A 20302-nucleotide genomic window follows, 5' to 3' on the forward strand; every position below is an offset into this window, starting at 1 on the left:
CTCAGGTGTGAAGCAGTATGTCTGTATAAAGTCACTATTAGACAGGTTGCACTCCAGCAGGAAGGCCATATGGCTGTTAAACCACAATCCTCTTCACTGCCACCACACCAGGTACACAACAAGTGTGTCATGTTGTGGGGCTCATATGTGTGTGTGTGTGTGTGTGTGTGTGTGTATGTGTGTGTGTGTGTGTGTGTTACTGTTTGGTAACTGGGAGAGTCTTGTTTTCCTAGATAAGGCTAGGAAACATGTTTGAACATTTCTTCCAGTTCTATTGGAGTAACACGAACATTTGACTAAAACTGTCACATGTGCTCCTTGTCATTTACTGGTAGGTTTTTGCATTTGAGTGCATTTTGTTGATCTCAGCTCTCTATTATGAGTTGTGTTGTGCTGAGTTGCAGGTGCTACAGATTTCACCTGACTCACTGACCTCTGACCTTGACCTGACTCACTGACCCTGTGAAATGGGGCTCCAATGACAATGATGTTATTGTGTGAGTTTGGTTGAATCATTGGACTGTTAACACAATGGCTTGTCCTAGTGAAGCTGTAGCTCTGTCAACAGTGGCTGTCGACTGCCTTCTAAAGCCCAATATATATGTATATGTATATATATATATATAGATATATATATATATATATATATATTTTTTTTTTTTTTTACAAATTTACTATTACTATAGAAGCTACATCCTTTGTGTCTAACCTGTTTTCTCACTGACATGCTCTCTAAAGTATACATTGGGCTTAAGGCAGCATGCTAACTGAAGTGAAACCTAGTGACAGATGTATCTACCACTCTGAAAACCACACAAATAGCACTTCTCATCTGAAGTGTACAGGAGATTTGAATCACAATTGATTCCAATTGAGTTTTATGTTAGCATGTTGCTAAGCTAACTAGCACAAAAAAAAATTAAAAATAAATACAGGGTGAAATAGACAAATTTATAAAAAAACAACAACAACAAAAAACAGTATTTACAGACCACATATCAAAATCAAAGTTTTGTTGCTAGTCTGTTAGAATGATGCCTTACAGTTATTTATTAGGCAGCACACTAGAGTTTGGAACAGATCTTAGAATTCTTAATTAAAGTCCACCTGCTTTAAGTCTATTTTCTAGTTGTACGGGTGTGTGTAATAGTGAGTTTCCTTAGACAAGCAGAATGACAGGATAATGGTCTCTGTGATCATGTGTGTGTGTCCACAGTTGGACAAAAGAGTGTATGTTTGGTATGAACAATGGACGACTGTGTGTCTCACTTCTGAATGAACAGAAAAACAAGCTCCACAGTTATCTTTACAAAATAATTACAAAACTGACACCTGTTGGAACTGATTCCGATAGACTTGATTTAATTGCTAACTATTGATGTTTCTGTCTAGAGGTGACTGGAGCCGCAAGAATAAATTAATTTCATCCTTCAGAACAGGTGTGTTTTCCATGACAGTCTTGGAAATCTTTTCGTACCTGTCTCTATCTGTGATCAGGCTTGTGAAACATTAATTAAATCAGCGTCGTTGTCTGTTTCATACTCTCCAGATCTGGCTCCAGACATCGGCGTAATTGAAAATGTGTACTTGTCATACATTTTAGCAATCAGGGTCACTCATCCGAAATTAATAAACACCTTTTTTTTTAGAATCAGAATTCTAACAAGGGCTTTTAAACGCAATGTTCCTGGGCAGATATGAATCATTTAACTGTGGGAGTGTATGAATAGACTGAGAAGTTGTTAATAAAAACAGATCTGATGGGTTAAGATGTTATAATTGCACAGATTTCAGTCCTGCTTTTAATTCAGCAGATTTATTCAGCCCAGCGTCTCTAAATGAATCCACTATGAAAATGACACCAGTTCAGGCTGGAGTACGTTAACTTCTCTATAACATATAAAGCTGTCATTACTGTTGCCCGCATCTGCATTCATGCGTGCGCGTATGTGTATATGAAATGAGAGTGCTCTTTAATTCTGATTACTGTGCCAGCAGTTAGTGTTTATGGTAATATCTGAGAGACGAACGGCAATAAAGCCATCTGCTTATGGCTTCCATTAAGCTGATTGTTTGGATGAAATTATGAAACACACACACACACACACACACACACACACACAGACCTTTATTAGCTGCTAGATAAATAGATAGGCATTAGCTGGTGTAGAGGGCAATTGTTGGTCATGGCGTGAGGTTGTAGGGGTAAGACTCATGCTGTCTCACAGGAAGTATGTCTATAAACTCCAGATTTATCACAGAGCAGATAATGATGATGGCTGGAAATAGTGTTTGTCGCTTCAGGCGAGCGTGACTCTATCTAAATAGAAGATGCAGTGTGGGCTGACAGGTAACTCAGGGTGCTTTCACACTAGAGCTCTTGGTGTGGACTTGAGTATGTTTGACATTAGATTTTAGTTTGTGTAAGAGTGGTTTTCCAAACAAGTCCACTTGAGCCTGATTTCTCCCAAAGTTTTTTTTCCTCCATTTTCGTCACCCGATGGATGGAGTTTGGGTTCCTTGCCAATGTCGCTTTTGGCTTGCCTAGTTGGAGTTTAAAAGACACTTAATATTCAGTAATATTATCAATTTAACTATACACTGACACTATCAGATGAGAATTTGAACTGAATTTAACTGAATAATGTCTTATTTAGAGTTGCTTTATAGCTGAATTTGTTTCATAATTGACCAATTTTGCAACATCGACACTGTTACTGTACAGACTTGGATCATCATTGAACTGACTTGAGCTGAATAATGACACTATTGCTTTCTTTGGAGCTCCTGAATTTTACACAATTATTGAACTGAACTGAAATAACACTGAACTGACTTGAAGCTGAATGACACTATTCTCATATTTGATTGTTTGCATCATTGATTCATGTTATTTCCCTATTTATTACTGTGAAGCTGCTTTGAAACAATCTGTATTGTATAAAGAGCTATATAAATAAAGGTGATGTGAATTGTGAGTGGTTTAGGAGCAAGGATGGTATTTTTTACCAACTGAGAACTTGTGAAGAGCTTATAAAATATGTAAATGAGTCAAAACAGCAGAAGGAATTCCTCCGTTGGACACAGATAAGGATCTGCTGCAAGACGGCATTTCTGAGCCTGTACTAAACTGTAATGGGCCACATACCTCCTATGATGAGAACGAACAGGTATACTTGAGCATTCTGTACTTTTTAGGGTCGCATTTTGTAACATCACATCCTGTTTTTGGTTCATTTAGATGTCTTTGGTCCGTGTTGCATTCAAATTCCAGTTGAACCGCTCCAGAGTTCTGTTTTAGTGGTCTCAGTCTGCTTGTTTGGTGTGCGCCAAGGTTTGGATGGAAGCGTTTACAATTATTCAAAATGAACTGCACTAACAGAACAATCTTGCACAAGAGATAGTTTTAATTGAATCAAACCTGCCAAGTGTGAACACACCTAAGAATTGAAGGAGTCTAAAGCGGGGTTGCCCACTGTGCGATTTTGGCCGTCTGAGATTAATTTAGAAAATCCTAAAAGATTCCTCTGATCCTTGGCTACAATCTGAAGTCTTTGATCTTTAGTTTGTCACGTTCACCGACAGCCGATTAATGACCGTTGCGATAACATTTTTTGACATATAGTCCTGCAGTGTGACTTCTCCTACGACGACCGTCAAATTGTCTTCGTTTTTCAAGACAAGCCATGACCAAAACAAAACAAAACTTACAATGTGACATGGATTACAGCAAGGATCATGTTCGTACCGTCTGACAAGCAACAATTGTAAAGGACTATTATAAATCACACAGTGTGCACCCGGCTTTAGTCCCTTAGAATTAAGATGCGTTTTGGCTGATCGAATCACTAGTAGTCGACGCTAATACAGGTGTCAAAGGGCTCTAAAACATTTTGAGCTTGTCCACTTTCGACCAATTCCAAAGGTAGTCAAAAATGCATTCAACCGGATTGCTATTTTAGCATAGACGCTCAAGTGGTCAAATGCGTTCGAACAGCTACAAAAGACCGCCTATTGACCAAAAACATTATAGGAAGCACGCTAGCAAGGCGGGATTTAAACTTTGTTGGCTAAAGACCCAGGTTTGTATGCACGCAAGCAAAATGTTCTCTAACCATTCCTGATTTCTAATATGCACACACAGCATCAGAGCAGAAACAAAAGCTGCTGCTCCCAGTATGTTTTTCCGCATTTCCGTTTGCATTCAAATGTAAATTACGTGAGCTCATTTTGTCCAATAGATCGAAATATCTGAAAAAGCCCATATAAATGTACCCACCCATAGACCCTCCCCTTGAAGAAATAAGGACAGAAGTGGTTGAAAGTGGACAAAAGAAGACGAATTAAAACACCAGGTCTAAACGAGAATGTGTCTCCCTGCTCTACTTGTGATTCGATCGACCACAACACATCTTAATACCAGGTGTAAACAGAGCCTTAAAAGTATGACATTTTTCCTTCTTTGCTGGTTTTAAAATCACAGTTAGGATATTCACTTTTAGACATCATTATCCTGCAGCTCCTGACTAATTAGACACATGACAGCTGCCACTGAGATGGTATTCCGAATACATTTAACTTATAATAGAAAGGCATTATACAAAAACAAAACAAAAACACACTCTCCGTTCCTGAGCTCACTGTCACGGGACACTTTTATTGTTTGAGGTTCATAATGTGCTTTGGTCCACTAGTGTTTCTTCTGGCATCCAGCACCAAATCCATCTAGAGTTTGTTTTTAGAGACTTTCTGGCCACTTTTCACCTTTGTAAGTTGTAGGTCAGAGTCTGAAACAGATCTGTGAAACTCTGTGACTGCAGTCTCATAAGCACAGCAGGAGCCAAGAGTTTAGCCGAGCTCTCTCACCAATCTGCACCGTCCAAAACATCTCAGAGGAGATATTTAATACCATAGTCTATCCCCTCTGTTCTCACTCTCTCTTTTTCTGTCCTTGCTTTGGGTTTTAAACTCTTGAAAAAGTGTAGTGAACACTTTATACCAAAGCAAGTTGAATATATTCAAAGAATTTGAGTAAAAGCATTAAGTTAATTCATTAAAATTAATCCTTTTTGGGATTGTTGTTGTTGACAGAATGAAAGCCTTCATTAATGAACAAATGAGTAATTTCATTGATGAGGTTTAATGAATGCCCACATTTAAGACTTGTTGGTCCTGCAAAAAGTTATGGAAAAAGAATGAGGAAGGGAGGAAGGGAACAAGGAAACGGAGAGAGGTTGTGCATTTGAATCCTGATTGATGTGTTAATGTTAGTGAAGGGCAGCTGATAGTGCTGTCCTCCAGTGGGCTGTGTAATGTTTCCTGACAGACTGATTCATGTGAGCTCTGCTTATGTTTATCTGTGTCTGATCAACTATACAAACCTCTGCCGTCCACCACAGTTACAAACACTGACACTCAAATAGAAACCAGAAACATTCATGTAAGAGAAACTCTCTCTCCCTTTGTCCAACCACAGCACTCATAAAAGCAATGAGCTGCTCTGTAATTAAACAGTGTGAGATGATTCAGCATTGGATAAAAGCGTTTTGTTGTTTATAGCGGGAGGTCACAGCACTGATAGATGAGAGTAGAGAGAGAGAGAGAGAGAGAGTGTGATTGAGGGCAGGAGGGAGGGATGAGCGCTTGTTTCTGCTTGTGTCTCACTGGGGCTCATGCATAGGGCTTTAGCATCCGTCATCATAGCCAAAACACACTCTGCACTGTGTCCTGCTCTAACAGAAACAGTGATACAATTAGCCTTCCCATAATGCCCCTCAGTGACACATGATACAGGATGTTTATAATTACAGATGGTGGTTGTGGGGCAGGTGTTTCAGAGGTTGGTGTTTAGGGGGATTGGGAAGAGAGAAAGAGAGAGTTTTGCCTTGATGTTTTGAAATAAAAGAGTTCATTGTACCATGTAGACATAGTATAACTTGTGAAACTCTGATGAAAAAGACCATACATTGAAACTAAGATGAAAAAACGCCTCTTTTAGAAATAGCTCTGATGGCAGAAAGATCATTACATTTGAATGCTGCACACATAACTAGCCAAAATTACGCATCAACAAACCCCATTCAGTGATCAGAAACACGGCCGACCCAGTCACAGTGAGATATTAAAGAGAAAGATATTACACAGATAGTATTATTCCTAAATACCAGGAGAACAATAATGATAAGAGTAAAGTTTGGTAAACTGTTAAATATTGTGCTGTGCCTGGCTGTGTGTAGCACCTACAATTTTGCAGATCTTTCAAGGAATTCAAATATAGAGAAATTCAGCAGAAAAATAAATATTACAAAAGCCCTAAAGTTTGAAAGTTTACAGACATTAAGGACAGAACGAACAAACAAACAAACGAATGATCAAATGATTAATAGATAGAGAGTTCGATGAAATGATTGATAGACGATAGATAGAGCGAACAATAGATAGAACGAACAAATGGTAGATATAACGAACGATAGATAAACCGATAGATAGAACGGTCAATAGAATGAACAGCATAGAACGAACAAACGAACGAACGAACGATAGAGATCGAACAATAGATAGAATGACTGAACGAATTAACGATCGAGCGATTGGATAGATAGAATGAACAAACAAACTGTCGATAGAATGAACAATAGATAGAATGATAGAACAAACGATAGATAGATCAACTGAGAAATATAACGATTGACAGAACAAACAAACGAACGAACGAACGAACGAACAAACGATAAATTGAATGATAGAGATCGAACAATAAATGGACAGAATGATGGAACTAACGAATGATAGATCGATTGGATAGACACGAATGAACGAATGGTAGATAGATCAACAAACGAGAGAACGAAAGAACAAACAGTGGAACAAATAAACGAACGATAGATAGATCAAACGATAGTGATCGAACAAAAGATAGACAGAATGATCGAACCAACGAATGATTGATCGTATAGATAGATAGAACGATAGATAGAATGAGCGAATAATAGATAAAACGAATGAACAAACAAACTGTAGATAGAACGAACGATAGATAAATAGATAGACAGAACGATCGATAAAACGAACAACAGAACAAACAAGCAAACAATTGAACCATGGAACGATAAAACGTACGATAGACAGAGTGAACGAGCGATAAACAGATTGAACGATAGAGATCGAACAATAAATGGATAGAATTATCGAACGAATGAGTGATCGATCAATCAGATCACTAGATAGATAAAACAAACAGATAGAAAAATAGAACGATTGAACGACAGAACAAACATAGATAGATAGATAGATAGATAGATAGATAGATAGATAGATAGATAGATAGATAGATAGATAGATAGATAGATGGATGTGTGGTGTGTGTTTGTGTGTGGTATAGTAATTAGTGCTGGGGTATGTGTGAGGTTCAGTTCAAAGGCTGGAGTTCATCTCATTTATCTGTGCTGTCAATGTGATCTGATCAAAAAAGCACAGGATCAGTGTTTGTGTCACTATCCATTTATCCATGTTTGATCAGTATAGACACACCTCTCCTCGTGGGCGTTAAATCGCTTTAAAAACATATGTCGAACAACAGATGGTGTGTCAGTCCGCATATGTCCTTTGTCATGCCCTTCATTTCATAATTCAAATGAAGGTATGACATCACTCGACCTCAAACACACATGGCGTCGGCAGAGTAAAGTACCACTTTAGATTATTCACGTCAGCAGATTACTCATTCATTACACGCACATACCACATGCACGTATGCATAAAGTACTGTTGTGGTACAATTGAGAGGTATATGATGTAGACTCTGCTCTCTGCCCTATGAAACAAACCTGACCACATTGAGCCATCTATCACACTTTTATCACCATTACAACAGGAGGCAATGTTAAAATAAAGCTTCAAACATCATAACTACAACACATCGGAGTCATTAGGGCAGTGTGAGAGAGTTTCAGGCCTGTTGATGGAACTGTCACCTGTCCTATTGATCTTAAAGCTGTTGATCATGTAGAAATATTTTAAGTCTTGCCAACATAACAATTTGACGTCTGTAATGTTGAACATTGTGGTAACAACATCTGCTGATTTAAATGTCACTAAGGTACATTGCATTGAAAATGATAAACAAATCAGTAATGTTTTGCATCATAAGCAAGTGTGTTGCACATGTTCTGAAAAGTGAAGCCAAAACATCCCATTCGCCCCCTGGTGGCTGGCTGCATTATAGGTCATAAACCCTGATAGATTGTACCGTAAATCCTCTAATAGTGGCCTGTATTCCATTAGTGGCCGGGTCTCTAACATTGGCCGGTCTCGCTGTTGGCGGAGGTAAATAAAGGCCGGTCTCTAATAGTGGCCGGGGCTATTATTAGATACAACGTTTTTCTGGGCAGGCCACAACATTATGCTTGTGATAGTAACATGCAAATACCACAGGGGGGCAATGTTTGCTAATGAATCCAAGCCATAGCTATGGTAGCCTGGTCATGTCAATCACTTCGCTCTTGACTCGCACGTGAGAATTCAGTCACCGGTAGGCTAATGTTGTTTACCATGGCAGCTGCGGAGCCAAAGAGGATTTTTGGCGAAAATCAATTTTTTAACCCCCTGGAATCGACAATCGCACTGGCGCGATAGGCTCGCTTTTTTTCTTAAGTGCAAACGAGTTTCAAAATACTCTGTTGACTTTGATCTCTTAATTATGGAGAGCGCGCGTTAACGCAAATAATCTGAGGCGATCCACGCAAACCTGAACACCCACAATCAGCTGGATAACACACATCTATCTAAGTAATAATAATCCTGGAAAATTTACCTCAGAAGTGCTTGGAAGTATTATTTCGAGGAGCAACGGATCCAGCTGAGAAATAGGTCAGTTCTATTTGCTTTGTTCTAATCGCAATAGTGTCTGTAAGTTACACGCAAAAAGACACGCGTTTCTAGTGTGTGAATGAATGAATGAAATCAATGAATGCACAGATGCGTGCTGTTGTGGAGCTAACGTTACTACTGCTGGAACAAATACTGTTTCAAAATGAATCATTGCTTTTCACAAAAAATATTATTTATATTATATTTATTTGTTGTTAATGTTCTGTATGCATACCATAATGTTATATGGTAACTAACTGTACGTTTTTAATAAATTAACCTAGTATTTTATAGGTTAAAATAGACACAAAATCTCGTTTTTATTCATTCTACTGGTAGTCCGTTTTGCTCAAATACAAATAAAGGCCTGTCTCTAATTATGGCCTCCTTCCAATAAAGGCCTGGGCCGCGATGCGCTTGAGTAAAATAAAGGCCCGGGCCTTTATTAGAGGATTTACGGTAATTGAATGGTGACACATGAGCCAAAATAAAAATTCAAATAATATTTTTTTCCAAAGATGGTTTCTGTCATTTTAGGTAGTTTTTATCACACTGATGTATGCTCAAGTGTTTGTTTTTATAATAAATTTGGTTTTAGTTAGTTATTTAATGCTATACTAATGGGACATAACGTTATGATTGACAGCTGTGCTCGCGATTGAGTTTGCGTGAGTACGGGCGGGGCCTTGATCTTGTATCGTGGATAGTTCACCCAAAATAAAAATTACTGTTAGAAAAAATGCACGTTTTGTGTCAGTACTACATTAAACTACTATATATCATTTTGCAATGGGGGAATATTTGTGTAAAAAGTGGCTTACATTATTTTAAATCTATCTAGTTGTTAAACTTTTATCATATGTCTTGGAGTATTGCAATAATATCGTATTGAGAGTTCAGTATCGTGACATGTATCGAATCGTGACATGAGGGTATTGTTACACCCCTAAAAAATATGAATCATATTTTTGTTGGAGCTAATCAAAATGTTGTCTCCACTGTCCCAATCGGGTCAGAAGACAATGTCCTTATTGTTGAACCCTGTAAAGTTTTGCATTTTCAATTATTATTATTATTATTATTATTTTTTTTTTTTAAGAACCCAAAAAATTTAATTGGAGCCCTTTGTGCAGGCCTGTTAGCATGGAGGTCACCTTTATGTCACACTTTCAGAAATGTCCAGGTTTGTCTCTCCACTTGTAAACGATTGTATAAATTAACGACCTGGACAAACAGACACGCAGTAATCCTACCATGGCTAACGCCTTGTTCCCAATGTCTTTGAGCAAATCAGTTAGGATTACTGGGTGAATGTCACCTCATATAATTAATATTCATGAGCCAAGCTCCCCCAACAATTCAAAGTCACTTTGTATTCTATTTTACACTCTATTGCCATTCACATTTTCAGCAAAATCACTAAATTAACTTTACATGGTACATAGCATAATGCTTTTGGTAGGTGAAAAGTGTTCTCCCACAAAAACCCTTGATTTTTCCACAGTGTAAAGATCTCAGTGAATAATATAATATAATATAATATAATATAATATAATATAATATAATATAATATAATATAATATAATATAAATGCATTTTCAATTACATGTGTATTCAATAATAATACTGGTATGTGTGTGTGTATACATAAAACTACCCTCCTCAGAGGGTCCTAATAGATCTCCTGCTGCTGAAATGACGCCAGTGACTAACCCTAAACATCATTCTGAGGGTAGTTTAGTGCTCGGAGCAGCAGCGAGGGCCCGTCTGCAGTCACAGCCAGGAAATTTCCCCTGACCCTGATCACCCCAACACACTCACTGTTCACACACCCACGGGGCTCTCTGTGGGGTTGCAGTCACGCTAAACTAAATTAATTTTAATGGGTAAGTGGCATTATGTGAGTTCACTAAAGGCCTTAGACACTGGGGCGGAATATAGGGTCATAAAAGTTTACAAATGTCTCCTAGAGAACCTTGGACTCAGTATATCGAGTTTAATTGAGTACAGAGTACGAAATAAAGGTAAATGATAACATCTCTTCCTGGTTTACTGTTTTTGTTTAAACATAAATTGGATTTGTAAGGTTATCGTCCTTTTGTCTTCAAGTTTAATATGACTGTCTGGTTTGGACGCTTCCCAAAGAGCAGAGCTGTAAATCTGAGGCTGAGGTGGAGTTGATCTCCGAGTTTCTCTGGATACGAAATCTCTGTAAAACAAAGATTTATCTGCTCCACTGTTTCCGCCAATCAAATATTTGCCACACTATTGTTTATGAACTCCATAAAATGTAGGCAGTTAGGAAGTAGTTTATGGATTCTGTCTTAGTTTATTCACGCTACTCACTGACCCCCCAAAAAAGGACTGTCAAGCTCCAAAAAGGACAGAAAACATAACTACTGTCAGATTCTTCATCAAATCTTTTAACCCACAGTTCCTTGAATTGATTTGCCATATGAGCCCAACTGAGAGTTCTTCTTTGAGGTTCACCACACTAAATAGCACTTTTGACCTTGGTGACCCTCACGGCACATGGCTTCCTACTCATGCACTAAGAACTTTGCATGGTACTCAAACAAATGGAGAATGTGCCAAGAGGGAAAGCCACCCACCAGTTAAGACCCATCCAAACGTCAAGCTAAAGCTTAAAAACCAATTATCATAGCAGTTCATAACCACTGTTCAGTTTTGAACCTTGTAATCTTCCCTGGACTGCCATATTTTATTAGACCTTGCAGAACTGATGGAAGTATTGCTGTCTTCAAGTCATATTGGAATGATCATATTTGCAAGATGAGCACACATGAACACTACAGAGTCATAATTTCCAGTTTAAAAAAAAAAAGAGAGCCACTGAGCCCCAGCTTTCTGAGCTTGCTGCAATGATGGAGGAGGCTTATACCGGTAATTAAGTTTAATTAGGAATATTTACAACTCAGTTTGACATGGTTTGTGAACTATTTATGAAGAACAGTGATTAAGATGGCCAGAAATATATATTTATTTAACTGGTAAAGGAAGAAAGTAGAAAGGTTATTATTGTTAAATTATTATTTCATAAATATCCTTCAAAACCTGAACTAACCCCCTTTTTACGAAAAGACTTAATGACCTTGACAAATCATGATGATGGTGACCATGATGAGGTCTATAGCCTGATTTCCAATACAGATTTGCGCAAAACTTTTGCGGTATTTTCTAAATGTCAATAAAAAATCATTTGTGAAATGACTGCGGTTCCATTAAGCCGTGTTATGCGACTAAAACATTATGTTTTTCTCTCGCGATAAGTCATACCAAAAATCATGGCAATGGATGTTGGTAGGTTTACGTATAGAGCAGCCACTGCACTTTCCATTATTTATAATCGAAGGACACGTATACGGTGGCCGAGAAGGGTCACAACACATACAAACGCCACAACAACTACATATTCAGAAAACACCTCCAAATTCAGAAAACACATGCAAACGCCGCCACAACAACTACATATTCAGAAAACACCTCCAAATTCAGAAAACACATACAAACACCAGAACAACTACATTATTCAGAAAACACATCCAAATTCAGAAAACACATACAAACGCCACTACAACTACATATTCAGAAAACAACTTCGTCGATTTCACATCACGTACGCTGCAAATATTCACAGCACGAGCAAATAGGGAAACGAACTGCAAACTGTAAAGACACAACGGAAATGTTTCCAGGGGGGCCTTAATCAGTGACGGACCCGCATCCATCCGGTTGTCTTCGCGCTATCTGAATGTGCGCTTTTGTTGTCTATGGCTAGTCTGTCATAATAAAAGAGAAACACTAAGATAGAGGAGAAGCTGATCATCGCCGTTGCTGGGTTTCCTATCATTATCGGATTAATTGCACAGTTTAACCATCATAGAGTGAAAGTTTATCATTAGCATGTGTTTTTAAGTCCTGTCAGTTTAACAGGGCGCGCTTGACAGGGAATATAAACGAGCAGAGAGAGAGAGCCCCGGCCGCGCGCGCGCACTCACTATTAATAATAATAGCTAATTATTATTTTTTTACGACCAAATGTGACCAAAACGGTTATAAAAATACTGTCATTATAAAAGGTTTCTAGTTTCAATGTATTGCTTGTTTTTTTCTGTTTACATTTCATGGTGTGACACTTCTCTTCTCCCATGATTGAACATTGAATGCTGCTACGTCAGAGCGGCCAAAGCGTCAACAAGCTTCCCCGTAGCCTACTTTTTGACAAGCTTCCTTGACAGGGCGGCCAGAGCTTCTTTGCAGCTCAAGTCGGCGGCGGTGTGAACGTAAAGTTACCTCTTGTAACCATAGACAACAAAAGCGCACATTCAGATAGCGCGAAGACAACCGGATGGATGCGGGTCCGTCACTGATTAAGGCCCCCCTGGAAACATTTCCGTTGTGTCTTTGCAGTTTGCAGTTCGTTTCCCTATTTGCTCGTGCTGTGAATATTTGCAGCGTACGTGATGTGAAATCGACGAAGTTGTTTTCTGAATATGTAGTTGTTGTGGCGTTTGTATGTGTTTTCTGAATAATGTAGTTGTTCTGGTGTTTGTATGTGTTTTCTGAATTTGGAGGTGTTTTCTGAATATGTAGTTGTTGTGGTGGCGTTTGCATGTGTTTTCTGAATTTGGAGGTGTTTTCTGAATATGTAGTTGTTGTGGCGTTTGTATGTGTTGTGACCCTTCTCGGCCACCGTACACGTAGGCATGTTATCCAAGCATTAATGGTAAGGAAAGCTCCTTATACTTGGGAGCGGCCGCATATGAGGTGTTTCTTCCTCCTTTCTGCTTCAAGGTCTTGATAAATTGTGGCATTTCTTCATTGTTTAGAATCCAGTTTTTCTTTGGTATTTTATGAGTTTAATAAAGAATTCTGTCTCGTCTTCTGTCCAAACACACCACACCTTCTTTAAAGAATGATCGACTTTTAAGAATGCCAGGTGAGCTGCAAAAAACGGTTTCCATTGCAGTTTTGCAAAATATTACCTTTTCGAATTGCCTGAAAAACCACTTCATGCTAGGAGTTTTTGTGAAATTTACGTGTTTCCGTTGGGCATGTTTTTAATTCGTAATTTCAATTTGCGCAATTTGAATGGTTATGGAAACACGGCTTATGACATCATTTTCTATTTTGTCTTTTTTATGCATGTTTTGTTATAATATTAAAAATAAATAAATCAATTAATGACTTTAACCATTAATTAATGACAATTAACTACTTAAGGTTTTAATTTCAAGAACTTCAATTTTCAGAGTTAATCGATCCAAAATGTTTGAATGATTATGCCTCAAAAAATATCAAAATTAATTTTAATTCAGAAATTAAAACATGCTTGTCATAGAAGAGGTACTGTATATTCAAGCCATTTTATGTATGAATTGCATTTTTAATGTCTTTTTGAATAAATCAAAAGATCTGAATAAATAAGCTGAATAAATGAATATCCACATCTATTATTATTATTATTATTAGTAGTATTAGTTCACAGCTCACAAAATTTCCTCATCAGAGACTTTGAGCCAAAAGAGGGCATACAGCCCAATCCATTGTGACTTCAGGGGCAGTAAAGGTTTAAATGATATGCTCTGGTCACCATCTGCACTGCTTCAGTGAACTTCAGGACATTGAAGTGCTGTCCGGTTTCACCGCCGAGTAGGTTTATGGCAGGTTTGTTCAAACTCAATTGGGTTCTGCTCAGAGAAACGATAATTTGCCATTAATGCTCCGCTGTTACTGACTGTAATGATGGCATCATTATTTGCAGCTAGAAATGGAATATAAAATCTAAAATTTGAGCTGGTGGGTGGGAAGTGGACAGCTGTATTCAGCAGGGCCGACTGCATATAAAACCCATCCGAGCGTCAATCCAGCACTCTCACTTTCAAACTCGGCAGATTAAAGAGGCTGTTCAAGAGGCTTGCCGATAGCCAATAAACGTTTTCTGTAATTGCTTATTCTTGATGAGTATCAACACACTGTGAAGTGTCTCAAATGTGTCTGTGATTGCGACTGGCGTTCTGGAGCAGATGTGTTATTAAATATGAAGCTGCAGCTGTCTGACCGCTCGCCGCTGTTCTGTATTTGACAGTTCTGATCAGGGTTTGCACACAGTTGACGTTGTCTCTAGGATTCTACAAGGCCGCTCTCACTGCCGTACTACTATTTGAGGGTACGTTTGCACGACAATGATGTACTAAAAATGTAAAACATGTTTTTTGCATACAGACGATAAAGTTGTCAAAACGTTCCCCGTAAACATGGATCCGCGAAAATGATGTATAATGCATGCAAGGCCAGTAGTTGGCAAGGTCACTTTATAAAGAAACACTATGCGCCTATAGAATGAACACGTAATATGCATGTGTATGACGTCACTGTTTTCACAAATTCACGTTTTTCTAATTACACGGTGACGATAATGGTATCGCCTTCAAAAATGTGCACTTTGAAACCTGTTTTCAAAAACAGGCATTTTCAGGCCCCCAAAACGCAGTTGCCGTGTAAATGAATGGCCAAAACGCATAAAAAGTTACATATGCACCAAAGAACCACAACAGTCTGCTGGTATATGGTTCATATGGACTCTGGAACAGTTCCCAAAATTCAATGTAGCATTTCTTGTCTCCATAGAAATGTAAAAAAAAAAAAAAAAAAAGACCAGTGCAGGGGTGGAACCAAACAATAGAACCAAATATGAACAACCTGGAGCCAGGTGCACACTATGCATTTTTTGTCAGATTCTACAGTCTGACCTGAGTAAAGACCAATAGATTTTTTTTTATTTTTTTTTTTATGCCAGACTGTACAATATAGATGTAAGGAAAGACATTTTCAGTATGATGAGTTTTTGACGAATCATAAATCTTTAATAAGTCTATCATTCTGGTTGAAAGAACAGGTGACCCATCTGGCGCTCCTGATTAAAAATACAGAAAATGATTGCAGGATGAATCCATGTCATGATGCTCTGACCCAGAGGAGATCATGGTGTGAGCATCAGTATGATTTAGCTCATCACTTGTACAGATGACACAAATACAAAGTTCTGTCATGAAACTCTTGATGGCACAGCCTAATAGGTCCTTAACTTAACCTGCTTGCAATCACTTCATTCTCTATAGGGCACTGCTGATTGGTTCCTGCTGTATCAGTAGCCAATGAGCTTGTGTGCTCAACCTTCAAATACTTGATTAGCATTTGCCTTTGCAGTGCAGCACGCTTTCAAAAAACCCTCCACCTTCCCCAACTCCACCTGTGTAGATCTGCTAAGGGTAATTCATGAGCAGCAGCAGCAATTACAGTAGGAGCAGCTTACCAGATCTATTCTGTCACGACCAAATATATCAACATTGTCATATCCATTACCATGCCAAACACTCATAGTTGACATGACAGAACTTTGAATCAGTAGCTTGCCAAGTTACAATCCTAGAATGTAAAATCGTTAAATAGCCTTTTAAATAAGTAGTTCTACACTTGAAAATACAAACTAAACAATTTAAGGGAACGCAATTTTTTAAATTGAAATTAGACAATATTATTTTTGGAATCAGAGCAGAATTGAGAAGAAAAAAAAGAAGGTAACAGTGGTGACATATGAAATTATATATTTGCACTAAATATAACTAATACATTTAAAGACAAATCACTAAATAAAAACTAAGTCAAATCTGGCAATGAACAGTAGTATGTTCCTAAATATTTTGCTACTAAAACATGCAGACATCTTCACAGGGAAACAAATCAATGAAACTTTTCTTTTGATCTGAGATTGAAAAACTGAATCAGACTTTGCAGCTCTACCTATCAAAGCGAAAAGACATAGGAGAAGGAAAGCAAGAGATCTAAATGTTTTGCCGCTTGTCGTGGTCACAGTGTAATTTTATGCCAACAATTTGTCTCATTTGTATCTGTTTTTATTTCTCCTAAGGAGCTGTAAGGTAAAAGTCTCATTTAATACATCAGTGACATAAATGAGAACTTTAGTCTCATGGGCTATGACATGACGGCTCTGAGCGATAACATTTTCCTCTGGGTGTATTTATTCTGGAGAATGTTTCATTATTGTTCCTTCTCTCCACGTTTGAGAGAATTTACTGCTGTCTTACCTTTAGGAACAGCAACAGATGCGATTTCATCTCATTCAGTGGGGCATGAAAGAGGACATTGCTGTTGAGTGTCAGCTTTTCACAGTCCTGTCCAAAAAAGAGACAAGAGCTGTCAAACAGTCCACCTGAAGAAAAACAGGGCTATGACTATATACTGTGGTGATAATTGTAATTTCACAGTAGAGAAATGGCAGCATCCTCTATCCCACCCTGTAGCTCAAACAGATAACAGAAAAGTGTCAGTCAGGAATTTTTTTTTCTTCTTCAAGTAAGCCCAAAGGTTCCAGACTCTGGACAGTTTTCATCCTATCCAAGAAAATTCTCAACAGACTAATCTTTCCGAGCATGTGATTCGTTTTAATCTGCAGGCATGGATGAAGAGGTTCTGTAGAGTTGCTGTACTATTAAAGATTAATGAACCCAATTTGCAAAACTGACCTTTTGCGGTCAGACTGTGTGGAGCGTAAAGCTTCTTAATGCCTTCAGCTCAAGTACAGCGCCGCAGATAAGACCCGCAGAGAGAAAAACACGAGATGAACTAACTTTAAGTGTTCCGTTCCTCTGATCAGTTCAAAGACATTTCAGAGGAAGGAAAAGAGTAGATTGATGAGTTTAAACTGTATCACACAAACACACACGCTGGCATTCAGAGAGCTAACATTCTCTGAACCTTGAACGCTGCCCACATTCACACTAAAAATAAGTTTTGACCAGAGTGTATGTGCTGCTAAATATGAACAGTTTAGTCTCATAACTCTCTCTGTCAAAAGAACAGAAAAAGAACAATCATGTACGGGTTTGCACACATCACAAAATAAAAACTTTCAGAATAAAAGCCTTTAAAAAAGTCTAAACAAAAATATGTTGGCAAACATTGTGCTTCCAAAGTCTTTCTTTTTCTGCCTCATATAGTTTAAGAAATGAAACTTTATATTTCCTAATTCTGAACTTTATATTTCCCAATTCTGAACTCAAGAATTGGGAAGCCACCCAAATATTTGCTGAGAGAAACAGGAAAATAATATATATATATATATATATATGATATCTTTTCAGAAGCAATACAAGAGCCCAAACTTTTTTTTTCGGCATCATTTCCACAGATGAACAATGAACAATGTATTATGAAAGTAAAAAGGGTCCACTTTGATTTCATGTTCTCTTGAAATAAAGCACAAAGGCTGGTTTGCATTGATCGCGGTCGTTATTGTGGTGTTTATCTCATCAGACAGCATGAGAGTGAGTTTTAGCGGGAAGGCTTCGTGCTGGGCTGTGAAGTCAAAGCCGTAATTTAGAGTTAGCAGCGTAGCAGAAGAGCTGATCTGAGAAATACGTCTGCTTTCACACTGGTAGCAGGATTGATTACCGCTCTGTGTGTATGACATTAGAGTGTGTGTGTGTGTGTGTGTGTGTGGTGCAGCACATGGAGAAAGCATCAGTTTAGTTTACTTCAGTAGAGTGTTGAGTAGGGGCTCTTTTAAGGAAACTGTTGGCTAGATAATCTGTTTGCCTGAAGCCTTTTGGCATCCATTACTGAACTGCTGCTGTTTGCTGCTTTTATATTTCTGTATGTGTCATCTTTGACCGTCGGCTACATCATATCAAACTTTTTGTTCAGTCTGACAGCCTGTAACTTAATACTCTATCCTTTTCACATTTTGTAGTGGTGCTTGCTAGTAAGTATCACTTTTACTGTTGCGAGGATTATGGATTTGAACAAACCTCAATTGTAAGAAACTTTTGACACATAACTGGTTTTGCACCATTTGTGCTACAGAAATGAATGATACCTGAAATCTTGCTGCTTGTTGAGGAGAGATGCTATTACTTGCAATTTTCGCCTGACTGACCATAAAACAGATGAAAAAATCTTGTAGACTTACATTGGAGGAAGAACCTGAGTCATGTATTGATACCAGAATATCATAAAGACTTGGGGGGAAACTTTTGACTTTGGCAAATCATCTAATCATCTAATAACCATCTAGGACAACCTAGCAACCACCCAGAACACCCTAGTAACCGCATAGCAATGTGCTTAAAACCACAGAAAAACCACTCCGGTGGCCACCCACAACACCCTTCACTGTCAGAAAAAAACATGCAAAAATCGTACCTCTAGGGGTATAACAGCTTGTCACTCAGGCAGTACAAGGTGCTTATTAGTATCTTAGAGTAGACAGAATGACAAACAAAAAGTATTACGGTATTACCATGGTTTTTGGACACATACCATGGTAGTACCATGTTATTCTTTAAAGTACCTTGGATTACTATGTAAAAACCATTGTGTATGAATATGGCAGTACTTGGAAAATGGAAAATCCATATTTATCCTCGCAAATGGCACCTACTCTAAATGCTGTTGCATGGCAACCGAAAGAGGGAACAAGTTCTTCTGAGAAGTTCCTCAGGCTGATCATGAGGATGTGCAAAAAAACTTATTTGGAGCAAGAGGAGGACTAGAGGAAACCAGCGGATTAGGCAGGCCTGGTCTAAATTCAGCGTGTACATTCAGGTCGTGATGTTGTGAGCATTTTTTTCTCCGCCTTTGTGTTTGCTGTTTGGGACAGTGATGTCATTCTTCACTGCAGAGAGTTCTGAAAAGCCTCCAGTAAGTTGGGTCAAGTCGGGTTGGGTTTGTCTCCACTGCTCTTCTGTTTGTCCTTCGCTGCAGTTCAGAGCCGATTTCACAGTTTTTCTTTTGAGTGCCACTAAAAAAAGAGCAGATTCCTTCCTGCCCACAAACTCTCACACCGAACCGCACAGCAATCCTGGGAAAATCCAAACCTTTTGGCATCCCAACAACCACACCGGGCTGGACTCGCACACACAAAGAGCTGGATGAGGGATGGTTTGTAAGTGTGTCCGCTGCCCGGCACGGTCTATGTTTGCTTTCTGCGGTTGGATGTATGCGGTCATTGTTCCCTCTATGAGGCCTGACCCTGCCAGATGATGGAGAAGATAGAGAACCTTCTTTTCTGTTAAAAGACAAGTGGCCTCACTAGCACAGGCTGGCGTCCTGCCGGGTATAGCCTGTGAGAGAAAGAAGAGGGCAGCCGTGCCAGGCTTTCACCCCCTGTGCCAGCTAAAGCGAGTACCAGCCGCAAACAGCACTAAGAGCTCTGTTGTGTGCAGGACGCTGGACTCCGAGCTCTTCACAATTATATACAGGCTCAGGTTGAACTTTATAAAAGCATGGTTTATGAAAGATGAGGCTGAATTTAACCAAAAACAACACACACTAATCTGTGGTGTTGATTGTTGGGTAGTTTGGCTCCCATTGGAGAAGTCCTTTCTCTTGT

General features: G+C 38.6%; 1 protein-coding gene across 1 annotated transcript in view; it reads right to left on the minus strand.

The window, feature by feature from the left end:
* Nucleotides 1-20302, minus strand: part of sema6d (semaphorin 6D) — a 132616-nt gene that overhangs the window by 72028 nt on the left and 40286 nt on the right. Inside the window, exon 2 of the mRNA XM_084408661.1 lies at nt 16998-17084. The gene's annotated coding sequence lies outside the window, so the exon portion shown is untranslated. The remainder of the gene's footprint in view (nt 1-16997; nt 17085-20302) is intronic.

The sequence above is a fragment of the Rutilus rutilus genome, assembly GCF_951802725.1.
Source record: "Rutilus rutilus genome assembly, chromosome: 5".
NCBI classification, from domain to species: Eukaryota; Metazoa; Chordata; class Actinopteri; order Cypriniformes; family Leuciscidae; genus Rutilus; species Rutilus rutilus.